Source organism: Patagioenas fasciata, chromosome 3 (assembly GCF_037038585.1).
Source record: "Patagioenas fasciata isolate bPatFas1 chromosome 3, bPatFas1.hap1, whole genome shotgun sequence".
NCBI classification, from domain to species: Eukaryota; Metazoa; Chordata; class Aves; order Columbiformes; family Columbidae; genus Patagioenas; species Patagioenas fasciata.
The window spans coordinates 73,014,489-73,033,797 of NC_092522.1; positions in this window are offsets into that span (position 1 = coordinate 73,014,489).

The following is a 19,309-nucleotide window of genomic DNA, read 5'->3' on the forward strand; positions in this document are numbered from 1 at the left end:
AAATAACAATCCATGATGAACATTAAATTTAAACATTTTGTTAGTTTTCTGCTTCCAGACTTGTTTTATATTTGAACAGGAGAAAAAATGTGTTGGTAATCAGTATAATTGTAAGGTGGTGTTTGTTTTTTTTTTTTCCTAATTCCAAATATTCTTTAAAAGCTATTGCAAAAATCCATTGTTGATTATGGCAGGAAAGTCTGAACCTACCTTCTTTTAGCTTAAAACCATTGCCCTTTCTCACATCACTACAGGCTCTCCATCTTTCTTATACAGGTCTCCACCTTTCTTATAGAGGAACTGGAAGACTGCTAGAAGGTCTCCCCGGAGCCTTCTCCAGGCTGAACAACCCCAGTTCTCTCAGCCTTTCCTCACAGCAGAGATGTTCCAGCCCTATGGTTATTTCTGTGACCTCCTCTGGACCCTCTCCCACAGATCTGTGTCTTGTACTGAGGACTCCAGAGCTGGATGTGTTACTGCAGGCAGCCTCACCAAAGCAGAGTAGAGGAGGGGAATCACCTCCCCTGACTTGCTGGCCATGCTTCTTTGTATGTAGCCAAACACATGGTTGGCTTTCTGGGCCATGAGGGCACACTGACAGCTTATGTCCAGTTTTTCATTCACTAAGGCAACGGACACAAGTCAAAACACAGAAAATTCCATAGGAACACAAGAGAAAGCTTTGTTATTGTGAGGGCAGTTGAACACTGGCATGGGTTACCCAGAGACACAGTGGAGTCTCTACCTCTGAAGACTTTCAAAACTGAATTGAACATGGTTCTGGGCACCCTGTTCTCTGAGCAGGGGTAGTGGACTAGATGATCTCCAGAGGTCCGTTTCAACCTCTGCTATTCTGTGATTCTGCAAATCAAAGTAATTTCCAGTGTCTGAGCACAACCAGTTGAGACTACTGTGATTTTTGCTATTGAATCCAAAAGGGCATGATCAGACCTAATGGGTGGGTTAGTGGCCATTTAATACCATGAGCTTGTTAATGTAGTGAATTCAAAGTTACTGGTGTGCTTAATTATTTTGTTACCTTAAAGATCAACACAAAAATTGTCTGAAATACTGAGAAAAACACCCATCAGATTGCAAATGATAGCTGTGACTTAAAAGCCATGGAGCTGATCTGTCTGAGTAAACGGAAAGATGATTATTTCTCAGAAAGTCTGTGTGTGAATTAACCTTGATACAAAACGAATGTCAGATGCCTGAATTTACAAGAAGCAGAACATCAGCGTCGTGATATTAAGCTCTTGTGGCTGACTATTCTAGTACCTACTGTTCAGTTAAGGCAGTCTCTCCCTTAATAGTTTTCTTTTTCCAAGACACTTTTCTGCTCTGAAGCAAGTGAAGTTTTCAGCACCGAAACTACCATCAAAGAACATGATTGCTAAGATCCATTTGTTTTACTTGCTTCAAACTTGCATTGCATGAGAATTAGATAGCTAAATGCAGGGGTTTGTCGTGTTTCATAATTTTTCTGCAGCAAAGGATTCATAGTCCAGGAGAATAAGAGCATATTACAGAATGCAGCAATGACAATTACTGTCTTTTGATTCTTCTATCCATTGAATTATCCTGTAAAACCTTCTTTTTCTATCACCTGTCCCTCTCCCCCACCTCAAAAATCTACATTAAACTCCTCTTGATCAAGGTCACACTGATAAGAATGGATTAAGTTTTGGCATTCAGTCAGAGCCAGCAGTATCCCTTGAGCTGCAATATGCCTAAATTGAATATACCACATGATCCTAAGAGTAAGACTTGAACTGCAGTCCACCTCCCTTGCTTCCAAACAGCTGAAATTTCTGAACTTCTCAAGTTCTTTGTCACATCACTTGGTAATTTTTTCTAAGGGAGGACTCATTCTGTCACCCAGAAATTTAAGGTTTGTTTTGTTTGTTTGTTTGTTTTTTCCCATAGAGGGGAATATATGCAAGCAAGTACATTTTAAGTATTTAATCTCAGTGTCTCTACCACTAGTAACAGCAAGATAGCAAGTTTTGAAGATTTTGCAGTTCACCCCCCTTAGAATAATCCTGTAACAAAGTTCACAGTACACTTTTGAAAGATGCCTATCCTGGATCATCAACAAATTAAACCTCAGACCACAAGCACTGAGAATATCAGCATAAATCAATAACTCTCTAAGCAAAAAGATTCACTCTTCTAGGTTACAACTGCAGTAGCCTGTGAACCATTCCAGCAGTAGATGAAACATCACAGTTCTGGTAGCACTGGTAGTTTCATTAGAGAAAACTTTTGTGACTTTCATCTCTATGACACAGAGAATAGTAAAATTTATTTCAAAATTTCTTCATTTCCTTCCCTAAACATTAAGTCAGGTTAGAAAGACTGATAACAGAGCGTGTAAAGGCGGGGCTTTGTTTGAAACTACCACCTGTGAGAATTTAATATTTTGTTTCCTTAGATTTCTTTATTCACCTTGAATCACAAAGAAAGAATAGTTTGAAAGACAATAGTACACGCCAGAAAATCTGTGTAATTTGATAAACATTATTGTAATTTTATAAACATTAATTAATTCTTTTCCAGTAGAGTATTAGGGCTCTGCCCAGTTCTAGTAATACTAAAAATGTTGGTAGAATTTAAAAAATGACAAGATGAGTTTGTATCATTAGTTAGTTCAATGAAATCTCATTTATGACATGAAAGTCCAACCTGGTAGCAGTTTACATGTATTATCATATTTTTTTTCCAAATAAAAATGCTTATACTTAGGGGAAAAGAAAAAAAAAAATATTGTGCTTTAGAACACTAATATTGCAGATCTGATGTCACTTGATATCTTCATTAAAAACTACCTATTTTGCTCAAGTAAAAGTCATAAGCTACAGAAAGTGCCATATGCCATTCTCATGGAAAACATACACAAGATGATGTTACAACTTTTCTGATCCCACACGCAACTCTAACTTGATTTGTTCTTGGCAATCCTCTGATCATGCAGTGAGATCCAAAATAGTACTTTGGCATCAGGAGTGTAATTCAGAAGGAATTTAAGGACCTGAGTTTGTGGCAACAATCCAAAAAGCCTGCTTAGGTGATCAAGAGGCCATAGCTGCTCAAGTTTTCACAAGATAACTTGCTATTATGACCATGGGCACTTACCACAACACTGAGTATGCAGGTATCTCTGCCCCAACACTGATTCAGTAGGTAAGCTCAACACAATATTCACGTGTAATGATATCACTGAGTACAGCACAATATATAGATGTTTTTACTTACATTAAAAAAAAAAAAAAAGGCATCAGAAGAATGGTACTAGCAACCTTTTATGTAATATTCTCATCGTGGGATTCTCTGTCCAGCAAGTGGGAGTGTTGGCTTTTACCACTAAGCTTCTAATAGCTCTTACTTATGGTGGCCTCTGAGGATTTTGAGTGACAAAACCAAGAAACTGAAACAGTAGGACAAAAAGATATTAATATCAGAATGAATCATAGTGCTTCTTTTCTTGCTCCCTAACTTCATCACACTGGGCTCAAATAGTTCTCACATCAAAACAAAGATAAGCAAGAGTGGCTGACACTGGGAGAGGAGAAAAACACAAGAGATATGAGCACTGTCTGATTTGGCAGCTGGCATCTGTGATTGCACTCAGAACGTGGTCTCTAGCACTGTGCATGTTCCCCAGTGCTGTTTAGAGATGTGTCATGTATTAATTGTAGCTGGTGGCTAATGGTTAAAAACGTCTGAGGAGAGGGAAGAACACACACACACGAAAAAAGATATTACATTGTAAAAGGGGAATCTCCCACATCTAGTATTTTTCTTTCCATTCTACCATTTTAATTGTTTCATCTCACATGCAACAAGTCATCCAGAATCAACCACCCTTTACGTCTGAGATTCAAAATTCTAGCTATAAGGCACTGTGACAGTTAGCTAAAAATGATGTAGTGCCATTACTTTTCAGTTTCATATACGTAGACATGTCCACATATCAACATCTGATGTAAACATCAAATCTCAGAACTGACAGCACAACATTTGTGATGTTTATACAGTCAATTCACTAACATGGATTCAGCAATGAAAGGAAAGATCAAAGCCATTTATTTTTCAAGTAAAACAGTCGATTTTGTTTGTCTCTGATGGTTTTGGAAGTTATCATAATGTGTAGTTCTAATGAAAACTTTCTGTGCCTGCTCCCCGTTGTCTTTATTCATGAAAATCTGAAATGTCTAACTGTATTGAATTTAACAATAACTCCCTGTGGTAATACTTTATATTTTGACTTGATGTCCATAAAATGTCAGAAATTATATCTCTACACACTAATTCAAATCAGTTTTGTCCCTGACAAGATACAACAAAGAACAAATAACACATAGCTGAACATCTCAAAGAGAAAAATACAGATATTAGTAATTAAAGGCATCCAACTGACTTTATCTTGCCACAACTAGGAATAACTGCATAAAGGAAAAAAAAAAAAAAAGAGAGAGAAAATAAGGAGGGCTCTCATTAAATAAGTACCAGTCCAGTTTCTCTCTTTCTCCTCACTCATTTATCTTATAGCTCTATTCACTACTTACTGTCCACCATGCAAATACAGAAAAGTATCAGTTTCTTTCTGGGCTTTTTTCTAATGCTGTCAGTAAATAATCTCAGATCTGAATCTCAAAACAAGATAAGATAGTATTGTGCATTTGCCATTCTTTGGGTCAACATACTACACCTAAGGTAAACATCAAAAAGTGGCCAGTTAGGCCTCACACTAGAAGCACCCCTTTCTCACACACAGAATAAAGAATATATATTGCTATATCTGATACCGATTTCAGCACTTTGTCACCTATAGCTGTTGAAAGGAATCCCCTCCCTAATGTAGCATGTAGGCACTCAAGTCACACAAGTGGTCAGCAAACACCCTGACTGGCACAGTGAGATTTTTTTGAGCAGTCTTGATGCCACCAGCCAATTTCAAAAGGCTTGGACATTCAGAGATGGAGACCCCTCCATCCTGGTAGAGTAGGAAAGGAGACACCACTCACACATCTCAGTCCCTCTGAGTCTCCAACTTATGAGATTACTATGCTGTTTTAAATTCTCAAGAGTCCTCCCAGACATATTTAGAGGACTCCTCACTCTGTTGCACAACAATAAATCTTTTCAGCACACTAATTTTCAGGAAAATCATGCTTGCACTCATACCTGCTTCTAGGAGTCCAGTATAAGGTTGTAAAGCCCATCACAGGAGTCAGATACTTGTTACCTTCTCGCTAAGCCTAGACTGTGTCCTGCAACTCACTGTACTGGCCTTCTGATTAACCAAACTGGATCTCTGGCCAGGGCACAAGATACTTTCTTATAGACCAGATGCCTGTTCTTCCTTCTCACTGGAGGTTCTTGGAAGCAATGGAATTTGTGTAGACTATGAGCCAGACCTGAAGCCGGGAAACATTTTGAGATCTTGTGATTTAGATGCAGGTTTTTGAGAATCTGGATGTCCGTTCTTTATTAAAGTTAATTTCTACAGTATTCCTGTAAAACATGCTTCTCTTCTCATAGAACAGGATACATATGCCCATTTTGTTCTGTACTGAGATTCACAGTTTAAAACTGAATGTCTTAAAAATGTCATTAGCTCAGGATGCTCAGTTTGAGAAGACTTGAGACTGCCTTCATGAAGTAATTAGAATTTTAGATGACTTTGTACAAGTAAGGGAGTGTTCCCATTGACAATAGAGGCAGCTGCTCAGCACTTCTGGAAGTCAGATAGCAGGTGTGGAAAGCTGGATAACCAAAAAATGAAGAGCTTAGTATTCACAACCATCTGTGAAAATTTTAGATGACAGGCCTACCATTACACAGAAATAATATGAAATCAACAGGAAGAGAATCATTGAAAGTCTACTGTTCTGTCTACAAAAATATCCTCTCTCTTTGCACTGTTCCCTTCTGGAGTCTGGGGTCATTCTTCAGTGACTAGAAAATTTTGCAGAAAACACAGTTTTAGAGTTAAGAGAGTAAGAAGAGATTATGAGAGAGGAACGTAAGAGGAGATTAAACAGAATACACCTTCACAGAATAATAATGTCTACAGCATCAGATGAAAGAAAAGAGGCTTTCAAGTATAAGCACTTTGACCCTTGATTTAAAATAGCTGTCTGCTTTTGAAATTCTCCTATATGGGAAAGAAAAAAAAAACTAAAATATATTTGGTATGCTGATATGAAATACCTTTTTTACTTTCTTTTGCTTTTTGCCAGATGGCAATAATAATGATTTATTTTTCAAAAAGAATTATGTTTACCTTCTGAAGCGATAGGGGAAAAGACGGATATTGCCGAAGCTATATTCACTGCTTTACTCATCCACTTCTTTCTAGCATCTGCAACAAAATCAGGTAGGAGCTAGAGATATCAATCATAAACCTTTGGTTCATCTCCAAAAAAGGTCTGAGCTATAATCCAACGAGACAAGGATTTATGTGGATAATATAGCATATTATTAAATAATCACAGACAATATTGTGATGCAAATAACAGAAAGACACAAATGGGGGTTGGTTAATAATAATCATAGAATCTCAGATTGGTGCTAAGATCTTGATTGTTAGCAAAGCTAAGAACAAGAAACATGTCTTCTCACACAGCAGTATCATATTAGCACCATGGCCATTTCAAAGACAGAGTATGACAGAGCAGTATGCAATTATGAATATTTGTCATCATTTTTTTTAAAAAGTCTCCTTGCAAATGCATCCCTGAGCTGGGTCACATTCATTTGGTCAGTCTCTTGATTTGTGTATAGGTGCAAGAAGATGTAATAAGCTGCCTACATTCACAGCTATGAAGCTTGCCCGAAAGATGTTTTTTCACAACAGAAGTAAGCATTTTTTTTGTTTGTTTTCTACCAAAAACACCTCCAGCAGGCTGAAGTCAGGTAAACGTCTGGTAGAAAACCTGTATGTCTCTGGAGCTGCCAGTGAAATGGCACCTTGTTGAAGGATGCATGCTATCATGATGTCATGCCAAAGACATAAGAGCTTTCATCAGTTTACATTTGCAGTAAAATACAGCATATAAAGAATTACCTGTTTAATACAGGAAATGACCTGAGATACCTTGTAGGATTTTATGTGGATTACAGATACATAGGGGTATTATTTTAATTACCTACTCTATCCCAGAAAAAGGAACATCAAAACATCATACAAACCCCTATTACCTAAATCTAACCCTACATATGGATATCTTCAATCAAAACTAAGCAAGCCACACTAAGGAAATACAGAAGGACTTCAAGGGTCAATTCATCAAATTACCAGCTGCGTAATAGCTACCATTCTAAATACCCTCCCTTCTGCTTTTCCCTGATGCTGTAAAGTGCATAATCAGCCACTGCCATCTGCACTGACTTTCAGCAGAACATCTCATTTATTGACTGTCATAGCACCCAGCAGTGAGGGCAGAGCCCATTCCCTTCAGCCAGCGGATGCTTTCTCTTGCAGGCTGGCTGCAAGGGGTGGTAGGACATGCCCTCACACCCAAACTACCCCTTCCCTACAAACACGGAGAGACAGGCCAAAAGTGGGCTTCACAGCCCCCACTGATGTCCCATTGTTCTGCCCAGCTGGAGAAGCCTTCTGATACCTTGAGCAAGACCCCCTATGGATCTACGTTGTATGGAAATTGATATACATCCAGGGTCTGTTTCCTCAGCACCTGCATCTGACTGATCACACCAACACAAGATAAATCTCTGGCATACATAACAGTTTGATGTAACCAGCTCAAAACAGAGGTTGCCCAAAATGCACTTCCTCATAGAAAGCAGCCAGAGGACCTTTATGGCTCTGCCCAAATTTCAGTGCCTATAGCAGAAACTCAGTTCATTAGACATTTCTTGCACAGAGAAAGAGGAATAGCACCCACAGAATAACAAATCTTTAATTTAATGGGCATACTAATGTTACAAGTTTAAGTCTTCTTGCATACCCTGGTAAGAAAGCAAATTCAGAGTTTACAGGAAGTTCTTTTGGTCTCACTCTGTCCCAGAATGGTCTGTTCATAAAAGCTTGTGTTACATTATGTAAAAAACACATACTTTGATCTTTGCACTCCATTCAAGAAACGCAATGTATTCCAAATGTCTAAGGTTAACACTGCATACATATTTTCTATCCTGATACATTCATCCGCTCGTTAAGTGGAGAGTGACAAAAGACTTAGATTCTGTGTATATGCATGTGTGTAGACAAACGTACATCACAGATTTTTAAGTGTTATTTGAAACAGAACTGGGCAACTTATCAAAACACAACTACTATTAACAACCCTGTAGTAGAAAGGTTAAGAAGGAAAATCAAACAGCATCAGCTGTATTTGTGTGTTTTCTATTTTCTGCTATATCCTGCATGGTTCAAAAATTACCAGATTGTGACTGCAGCTTGTAGACACACCATTCTGTTCCATGGAAAGCTGCTCTGTCAGGCATTTCCTAAGACCCTTCAAAAATGTTGTTTCTATAAATACCTTGCAAGGACAAAATGCATGTAGGAAGAAGAAGAAGCTACCCTCTTGTACCATTAATCTAATTTGTAAAAGCACAGCAGTTTATCATGTGGAAAGACAAATACAAGTTTTGAACAAATAAAAGTTCATTAAACAAAATTAAGGCTCTCATACACAAATATAAAATCATTTGGAATTATACAAACTGCAGTGTCATGAGTTTAGTTCGGATTATGGTCCTAATAACATGAAGAACTTGACTCACCTGCTACCAGACTGCTCCTCCATTGAACAGTACTACTCAGGATCTCTGGAGATGTCTGACAAATGTTTTATTTATGTGCTGAGGTGTCAGCTCCTGCATCTCTCACACCTTGACATGCAAATAAAACATTTGTCAAACTAACAGAGGGGTTTTTAATAGCATTTGTTTGCTAAGAAATTGTGTGCTGTAGGTAAGTAGTGCTTATTGAACCTTTGCCTGGTGTTTATTGTACATCTTTCAGGACAGAATTATCTTTCTGGATCTGCATGACAGCTGAAGTTGCCAATAATTTGCTCTTTCATGTGTGCTGCCATCCATGGGTCAGGCTCTTTCACACTAAGACTATTTTACACCATTCAGGTAAAGTGGTGCCATACTGTACCCTTTATACTGTCAGATTTGTGTAATGGCAGCTTTGTACAAGTGAGAAAAGTTTTACTAACATTATTAGTGACATCACTGAATGGACTAGAAACTCTCCCTTCCCCTAAAAACACATACCTTGAAATGCGTGGGAGTTCTGTAATTTGGACATCCTATGCTATCCTAGGTCCTAAGAACTGTGTCAGACTTGGGTGGGATATTGGAATCAGAATAGACAGATTTCACACGATAATTTTTCTTCTTTGTGTCAACTATTCAACAGAAACTCCTTGGAAAGTCAGGTCTCCCAGTGTTCCACTCTGCTTGACCTGCTCCAATCAACACCAATGGCAGACAGAGAATTGAGTGTTTGGCAATCCAATCAATTTCTTGAGTAAAGATGACTCAGCTCAATCCAGGCACGTGTTCTCAATAGGAAACAGTTTAAACTGCTTTCGATTCTGCCTTCTGGGCTGTATTTCACATATCTCACTGAAGGACAGGACATTCACAATGCCATGGGACTGTAGCTCTCAGCCTGCAATGCCAGTTTCTTTAAGATTCACAAGGACAACTAACAGACTGATAATCTGTTCACAGTGGCCCTCTTTTCCTGAGGAAAAACAGTAAAAAGTTTAACATAATGATTTAGGGGGAAACAGCACAATAGAAACAGAAGAAGAACATTTGGGAAGAAAAAGGACACAATAACAAAGGATCTGAGTAGTTCTAGAAAGACTTTCTGGGTAAAAATGAGTGAAGTGTAAACGCCATGTAAATAAAATGCCATATGAGGTTCTCCTTGTGAAGAAAAAGTTCAAGTATCTTGCATTAAAGTTCAAGCTGTCACTTATCTGCTTCATATACTTAGAAATACACAAACGTACTTAGAGCACCGCAGATCTGCCTACCAGGGCTGTCCAAATAAGCAATATAAGAAGCAAAGGCATGCAAATGCAATGGGATTATTCAATTCAGTAAAGAATGCAAGAACAAATCCAAGATTTACATAGAGTCATAGGATCATAGAATGGTTTGGATTGGAAGGGACCTTTAAGAGTCATCCAGTCCAACCTCCCTCCAATGACCAGGGTTGTCTTCAACTAGATCAAATTGTTTAGACTCCTGTCTAACCTGACCTTGAATGTTTTCAGGGATGGGGCAACAACCCAATCTTTGGGTATTCTAAAGAAAGAAAGAACAAAGTTGTTCACAGGTATCTCAAGGAACCAAAATAAAGACATTTCTATCAGAGCAAAATGTTATTTTCCTCTGTTCCTCCCCAGTGTGCTGTACATTGCAGCTCTTCTTTTTCCTGTGCCCAGCTTTTCATGCAATAGCAGAGTAGGAAAGAAAGATGGCTTATACATAGTATCAAGTAAGAGAATAGATGTCATCGGAGGACAAAAGCAGCAAAAGAAGTCACTTAAAAGAAGCTGACTGCCATCAAAAGAGATATTTTATACAAGTAGTCAGTCTTCAAGACCAAGATTTTTATGCACTGCTAAGACCTATGTCTCATGAATAGAAATAAGAGAGAACCCAGCTGAGGACACTGAAGTGCTTGGAGACAGAGACCACGATGTATGAGGGGAGGCTGACAGCTGGGTTTGATTACCCTGGAGAAGAGAAAACTGAGGGAAGGTCTAATTGCTAATTTCTACAATATAGAGGGAAACTATAAAGACAAAGCCAGACTCATCTCAAAGGTGCATAGCAATAAGGCACAGGTTACCGCAAGGTAAACTCAGTCTTGCTGTGAGGAAAACTTTTTCCTCAAGGAGCACGGTTAAGCCCTGGACTAGGTTACCACCCCTGGAGATTTTCAAAATTCAGATGGACAAAGCCCCAAACAACTTTATCAAAGCTTTTTAAATTACCCTTGCTTTGAGCAGGAGTTTGGACTGGATGACATCCAAACATCCCTTGCAATCTGTTTTTCTAAGATTTTGATTTTCAAAATTTTTCTATGATTGTAAGTAGAATTTAACAGGCAGGTTGAGTATCAAGAGCCAAATTGTGGAATGTAAGTACAAACAAGTGAAAGTAAACTCCGGTATTACAAATTATTGAAAAGAGCTGCACATTAACAATATTTCATTTTATGATGCACCTGAGGATCTCATTTCAGCTCCATCTTGTAATAAAAACCAAATATACCAACATCTGAATTATGCAATTACAATTTCATTAACAACTTTAGATGAACTTTGTAAATTTTGCAATGTTCTGTATGTCTTCACGTTGCTGTTGTAATAGAAATAGCATATAAAAATGAGCCACAAATGACTACTACTTATCTATCAAGAAAGTACTTGGGATTCCTTATGCTTTTGAAGGATTATTCTTTTACTAACTGAGCTACCTCATAAAGCTCCCTGAATACAATGAGAGATTGATTGTGAGGGTCCTCTTTATTCATGATGAAATATTCCCTTATGATTAGAGGGTGATTTCTATCACTTGCTCTTAATTTTGCATATGACTTCATGGATGGAATTCTTAAATTTCAGAGGACAAAGATGCTGAGAGATAGTTACATATACTTTAATATGGTTATACTGTTGCCACAGAATTTTCAATGGTCTCTCCCTGCACTTCTGTGGAACAGACATACCCCTGTTCATTATAATTCTGTGTTTCTGTATACTGCACTACTAAACTTGCTTCAGGTTCAGCAGGGTGTAATGGAAGCCAGACTGACAATATTCCTACATGGTTTGGTTTGGCCATGGACTTTGTTTGTATCTAATGAGAACAGAAGACTGAGCAGTGAGACTGTGCAGACCAGGGTTTTTACATCTGTTGCAGGACTGAACTTTCCAGACAGAGGGATTTTCAGTGTGAATATTTTTCTGTGCAATCCTTTCATATAGAGTCACTGCCTTTTTAGCACTAGCCACCAGTAAACACCTAAGAATTATAACAGCCACATAACAGAGGGAGTATGCTCTCATACCCTCACAAACACAGATGCTGGGACCAGCTCTTCATTACACACAATTATCTGTAGCAGAATGGTGAAGAGGACCTAACTAGTGTCAACTGCATAAATACTTAACCTTGAGTCTTACGTAAAAAAAAAAAAAAAACACAACACCTCTGTTTATTTGGTGTCCACAAGTGTAACCTGACCCTTCTGCGGCAGGGAAAATATACATAAAATTATCTTTCTCTGAGGGTACAAAAGTCTCCATTTATGCTAGCTGGCAGCCAGGAAAGTGTTAGCAGAGCAAAAGCTGATTCTTATGAAAACACAGGGTAACATGAAGCAACAATGATCCTTGAGAAATGCTAACCCCTGGCAGCAGGACAGAGAGCTTGGCAACATCACCAGTTCCTCCCATGCATTTCCTTGTCCCTGTGAAAGAGCTGGATGTTGCAGAGGTGTTCCAACAATTTACACAATTTTGACATTCACAACTGGATAAATTACACATATGTAACAGATTAAAGGATAAGAAGCAGCTCTCACAAGCTATATAGCATAAGCACCAAGCAACCCAAAACAGCAAGATATTTAGTGGGGTTTGTTTTGTTTCATTTTAGAGCACTTCACTATTGATGTCCAGGGCTCTTTTTCCTCAAGACCTAAGTAAATTTTTTCAGAATATCTTAGCATTTCTTCTCTCTACTTAGTCAAAACACAATGAACAGATCAATACCTACAAAGCGTTTATTTGCCTGTAATGTAATTATCAAAAATCACATGCTTTTTTTATCAAAAGTGTACACCTCTTCCTTTATGTTCACTATCTAAGCTTTTAGTTCATCTGGGTTTTGATTTCTTAAAATTAAAAGTATCTTGTTACTAACCTTTTTAACAAACTAATTAAAATAGAAACCTCCATATGAATTAAAACCTCTCAGTATCAGGCCATGCTAATGCCAGTACATGAAAGAAAAAAAGCTTTCCTTCACCTTAGAACCCCTGAATTAGAATATCCATGGAGAAAATAGCACATCTACAATATAAATTATGTGCCATACAGAGATGTATTGTAATCTTCACTAAGGCACCTCGACAGGTATTAACTGACGAACTTGCTCTAGAAATTTTGCTGGCTTCTTGGCTTTCTTCTGTGACCATGCCTGTCTCTCAGAAGTGAAGGTGAGGATTCAATTAAAGGCAGTTCAGGATGCATACTAAGACCCTTGTCTGCTGAAGCTGCAGGACAGTATTTAAACTGTCTCCTTCCAAAGGCAGAGAGCAGGTTTCAGCAATCACACCTAATGTTCAAGGTTATTGCTCTGGTATGCTCCCCAGACTTACTTTCCTTTCACATTGTCTTACAACAGTGATGCAGTACTGGCCATTATTACACTGTGGCTAAAACTTTGCAATGTGTTTCTATCTTCCATTTGCATGGAAAAGCACACAGGGATGAATCTCAGTGGAAGAAGCATCTATCGTTGTTTGTACTGGTTCAACAGAGCACAGCAGAGAAAAAGCAACCACTTTTTCATATTTGTGACAACACTGGAACTTTTCAAGGTCAGAAACCTTTTTTCTCAACCTTTTAAAAACAGAAGCCTCAGTAACAGAGATGCTTCAATAACTTAGGGATAAGTGAAACACAAGTAAGAACATGAATGAAACAGAAGCCTACTCTTATAGGTTCATTCATTCGTCTCTATATAGTATCCCCAAGAGCATGCTTCAAAATCACCCTACCAGGAAAACAGAAATTTTTGACAAAGGCAAATGTTGATCAAAGCCATAACCATAATCATAATAACCACACTAAAACTAATAAAAGATTATTTAATTCTGAATCCCTGAAGCAACTCAAGAGTTTTAGCATGTGTGGCCGCCATGGATTAAAAATGCAAGATTGCTGGCATTCTTAATCACTGGTAAGTACAAGAGTGCTGAAGCACAAAGTGGCAATTAAACTTCCTTTATGAGTAGCATATAGTGATACCACTCCAAGAAGACAAAAGCTAAATAACAATGGACTGAGAGAATGTTGGGAAGATACATAAGTAAAAAAGGCTCTGCCATTATAAAGCAACTGCTGATACAATCCAAAGCTTTTATTTTAAGGAAGAAATTATTTCATTGTTGTCAACTTGAGACAAATGTTTGTTCATACACTGGGCAATGCAAGTAACAAAATTCAGTTCTGCAGCAAAGAAGAACATATCCGAGGAACAGGTAAGCATACTCATAACATAACTTCATCAGGACAGCTAGTGGACAAACTTTCAGCAGATGCACATTGTTTGTCACTGTTGACAGATCTATGAGAAGATGACCTATATAGCTCCAATATCCGCTGAAGGAAGTGTCAAGTGGAAAGAATAACCCTGACACTGCGAAGACTGAAAATACAAAAAAATAAAGTGTTAGTAAAAAAAATTTCTCTGAGGTTGGTGGGTGTATTTTACAACTTCTGTCACTTTGTTTAGTGTCAAAAGTGCCCAGAGAGACTAAGGTGACAATGTAATTTCTAGGTAGTAGCCAGGTATCATGTGTGGAGCTATCCCATCAATTTAACGAATTATCAATTTCTTCCTAAGAAATGTCTCAGCAGCCCTTCAAACCCTAGCACAGCATTAGCAGTGACAGGGAGCGTGACAGAAGACGTTCCACTCCCTCATTTCACCATCAGTACAAAACACCTCCCAGCCAGGAAAGATTATTAATACTTTTTTTTTTTTTTTTTTTTTTTTTTTTTCTGTGAGGACCAACATAAGAGGCTAAACAACATCATTTTTCCCTCAGGAGATGTTTGGTTTCATACTCCTGACCTGTTCTCTGAAAGCTGAGTAGGACTTTGCAGAGGAAGCAGTAACTAGGGCAGATCCAACTTTGCAGAGGAAGCAGCAACTAGGGTAGACCCAACAGCTCTGATACATGGTGTTCTTGGACACAATGGAGCTCAGATGTGTTTTTCTGATGAAAACCATATCAAACATTTGTACGTTGCCCAGAAGGATCAGTGAGAATTGAAAGGAAGGCAGCCAATACCTGTAATCTGGATTGAAATGTCTGTAAACAACTAATCCAAAAATAAGTAACTAACTCTCCTGGTCCTCCTGCATGAACTGGGTGAACCCACAAAGGTACCTGTAATGAACTTAGAGACACGATTTTACAGCAACAATGGTGAAATAAAAGAAAAGTACAAATTATTTTTCTTTGTATTTATAAAATTTATTCCTTATCTCCAATCATCTCTCTTACACCGAAACAAATCCTTTATAGACCGTATGCTGGACAGAACTATAGACCCAAGTCAGCTGAAAGCTAACTTTCCTTTTTCTATGTTGCTTTTAACCTGACCCAGTGGCCCAAGCAGGTTACCACCTGATGACACTAATGCTTGTGGAGGCACAACAAGACAGCATGAGGATGGGAATGAGAAATGGGAGTACAAGCTCTTATTTTTCAAAAGCAGCAGCAATTTATACCCACTTCAGTAGATCATAAGGTCACAACTTGAGTGCACCCAGCTGCTACAACAAGCATGGCATTTTCTTAAATTTTCTGTCACATGCAGATCAAATTTTCATGTTTTTCCAATAGTTCCATCTAGCCTAAATGGAAGCTATATATCCCATTTTGTACTTACAATCAAACTATCTGGCCACAATGATCCCTTTTCGCTTTTATAATTGAACATATACACTGCAGTGAATAACATGTTCAGTTAGATTAGACTTCTGCTTGTAAAATGCCAACCATGGGATGATAGGCGCTTTTTTGACATTTTATACAACTTAATTTGGTTTGTTTATTCAGTCAATTCAAATTATTCGAACATGCTTTGCACATTTTCATAGACTAATTTTCACTCTCATCAAGCTGCCCTCATTTCACATTTCCAGCAGTTATTCAGAGTTAGAAACAAGATAAATAATATTGTTTCAGTTCCTGAATTGAATAAGCATAACTTTAGTTAGAGGGAGGATTTTAGGTTCTTCAGTGTATGACAAGGTAGAAAGACTAATTTGATTCGTTACTCTGAAAAAAAAACCTTTTCTATCACTTACGTTTCACTGGTAAACTCAGGCAACCTGAAACTTTTTGGATTCTGACAGATTTATTGTCTGAATGAAAAGCTTAAATGTGATTTTCTCTCATTAACCTTGATACAAAGCAATTATGTGCACATGGACAGTTCTGAGGTTAAAAAGAGACAGGGGTGTCTCCTCTACTTAAATGTTATATGGCAAGGTGCTGGCAAAGTATTCTGTGATCCTGCCCTCACTGTTACAGCAAGTCATATTTCTTTCTCATTCCTTTAATGCCATATAAGAATAGTGTTTACCAGCTTTGAGTTGTTGTGCAAATGAATTAATGACCATGTTCATACTGGTTCTTGACCAATTTATAATAGATTTTTGAAACTTTGTTTCCCTGTTGTACTGAGTAGTACCCCAGCCTACAAAAATACAGAGCTTTCATGTGACTGTGAGAATTTCAGAATCACCATGTAACATCCACAAGATTATGAGATTGTGACAATTATTTGACTCTGCTTTTTGAGAATTTGTACAGAGAACTGGATGGGCATATCAAGCTGGTTGAATATAGATGACTGAACAGCCATTGTTTTAGCAACTATTTAAAATCAATACTGGCATCAACCCTAATTGCAACAAAACCACTGGCTAGAAAATCTTTAAAGCAGGATCGATCTTTGGATTCTCACACTGAGATGCACTACATCTGAGAATTGGAATCTCCATAAAAAGCTCCTAAGTGCATGTAAAAATCATTTAACCAGACCTGTTGTTTCATTTGTAAAGAGGGGAGATATACGAAACACTGTGTGGTCGTCAGTTAGTTTCCTTTCCCTAACAAGAAGAAACAGCAATGATCAAATAAATTATTTCCTAAAAGAGTAAGAACGTTGGGAAACACATTTCTCCAAATTCCAAACAAAAATGCATAGAAAAGGATAATCTGTTATGAAATAGCATGCTGTTCCCCAAATTCCTAGATGCCAAGCCATTATGTGAATAGAGAAATCAGAAGCAAGTATATGACACTTCATACGTAGCCCACTTTTTAAAAGGGTATGGCCAGACATATTTTCACATTTTGAACAGTGCTGAACACTGAGGCATTTCTTGTATTCGCAGCACGTGCCAGGCTAATGCAGCTATCAGAGATGAACATACCCGAATTCCTTCTCTCATGATGAGAACAAGTCTTGCAAAGCCAGGAGCTCTAGTGTTTAACGCGAGACAAGTCACCAACTCCTGTGTGACCTAGAAAGTATGTCCTTTGGGCCTCATTTAGAAGAGAAAGTAGCTCTAAGCTGGACAAAAAATACTGCTGGTGGGACAGACAATGATCCTGTCAGAAATAACTGCAACTACTTGAGAAGGAAAACATTTCACAATAATGTGTCCAATTTGGTTATATTTTGGAGGAGAAGTGTCAAAACAAATCATTGTTGCTTGCTTGTTTCCATAACATGGATAACACTGAAGGGTTTTATTTAGATACAGTGGAAATGCTATAACTTTTGTAATATTAATGTTAACATAACACACAGATATTAGATTAATGATTTCTACCTTATTGGAAAAGTGTTCACATTTTTGAACGCCATGTTCTAATGCTTATTAAATTTTTTCAAAATGTTGCTTTGGTCCAGAATTTCAACACACTACTGCAAATACTGTGAAATAACGAGTTTTGAAAGGTAAGTTTCAAAGAGCATAACAGCCATTTCCTATCTAGTTTTTGCATCAGATGGCATTCACAAGTAAGCTACTTAGTTTAAATATTTGCCACAGATACTGTTTTGAGGTCTTCAGATGCAAAATGCTATAAAACAATGAAGCTGATCAAATATCTGTGTTCTGTAAGAAATACCAAACTTACAGTAACATCAGTTGCGTCCCACAAGAATTGCTCTGCAGGCAATGTTTGTGATAATAAAATCCTATTTTTTTCCGTAACTATGTTATGCCTGACATCCAGATCACTCTTGCAGATGACAGCTGTCTGACGAAGTAGCTTTACTCTGAACAGCCTCCTACGGTGCTTAGCACCATTAGTTTGGAAAAAAGAAATCTTCCCTTTGGCAATCAATATGCTTTGTTTTATTGAATTTGTAATCTAATTGCAGGCATATTCTGTGCAGTTTAGGAAGGAGAAAAGGTTTTATTACCTGCCAAAGAATTAAATGATTCTTACGAATTTTTACTCTTATTTCATTGTTATTACTAGCCTCAGGCATAAAGATGGGAAAAAGATGGGGAAAAAAAAAACAGGCCAGGGTCTAAAAGAATCCTACAGGAAATAACAAAAGCAGATGATTAAATGATAGTCCTCAAATATCAATTTCATTTTTATTCAATAAGACATTTATCTGTATTAGTTAATAACAAATTATTAAAAATCCGTCTGCTGAGACTGGGAAATAAAAGACTATATATTAATGCCATGGTAACTAGTTTTCAATTACCATGTGTTAGTAATCAATTAGTATTTAATATAAAATAATTGTTCCAGTGAACAATGGGCTTTTATTGCATTGTAAATAAATAACATTTAAATATCAATTACATTAGTTAATCTTTCCCTGAGCATTTTACTCATTCTGGATAACTCTGATTTTGACTAATTCCTTTATGAATCTATGCAGCAATAGGATTTTATTCATTATTGTCTGCTTTGCAATCCCTTTCTTAATTCCATTGGTTTATGTTCAATGAACTGTAAATAGTGATTTCATTTAGGAGTGCTAGTTTGAAGGTACTTTACAATCTTGTGTCCCTTGAGATCTTTCAGAAAATATACATAAATTTGGTTTCTTCAGCCTTCTCATGTCTTACCTGCTTTTATCTCTTTTCTTGACTTTATATTGTTTTTCCTACATCCTTTCTTGTGTCAGTCCTACATCATGTACAGTAGTCCAGATGTGTACAAACTAGAAATTTATAGTTCTTCTATTTGTATTTAATCAGCCAGTAATTAATATTAAGCTGCACTTCCCTTTCCATGAAGCAGATATGTGAGGGAATGGTTGGTGCACGAAGAACCTGAAGTTTAGATTTGGTGCATTACAACAACACAAGCAGGACAGATTTGACGTTACTTAAAACAGGCAGACAAAAGACCTTTTATCAACCATTTCATGTTCCTCTATATATCTTACAGAAATGTAAAATCCTTTATTTCCTTAGAAGGTTTAGTGGATAATCAGGTCCTATTTAAAAG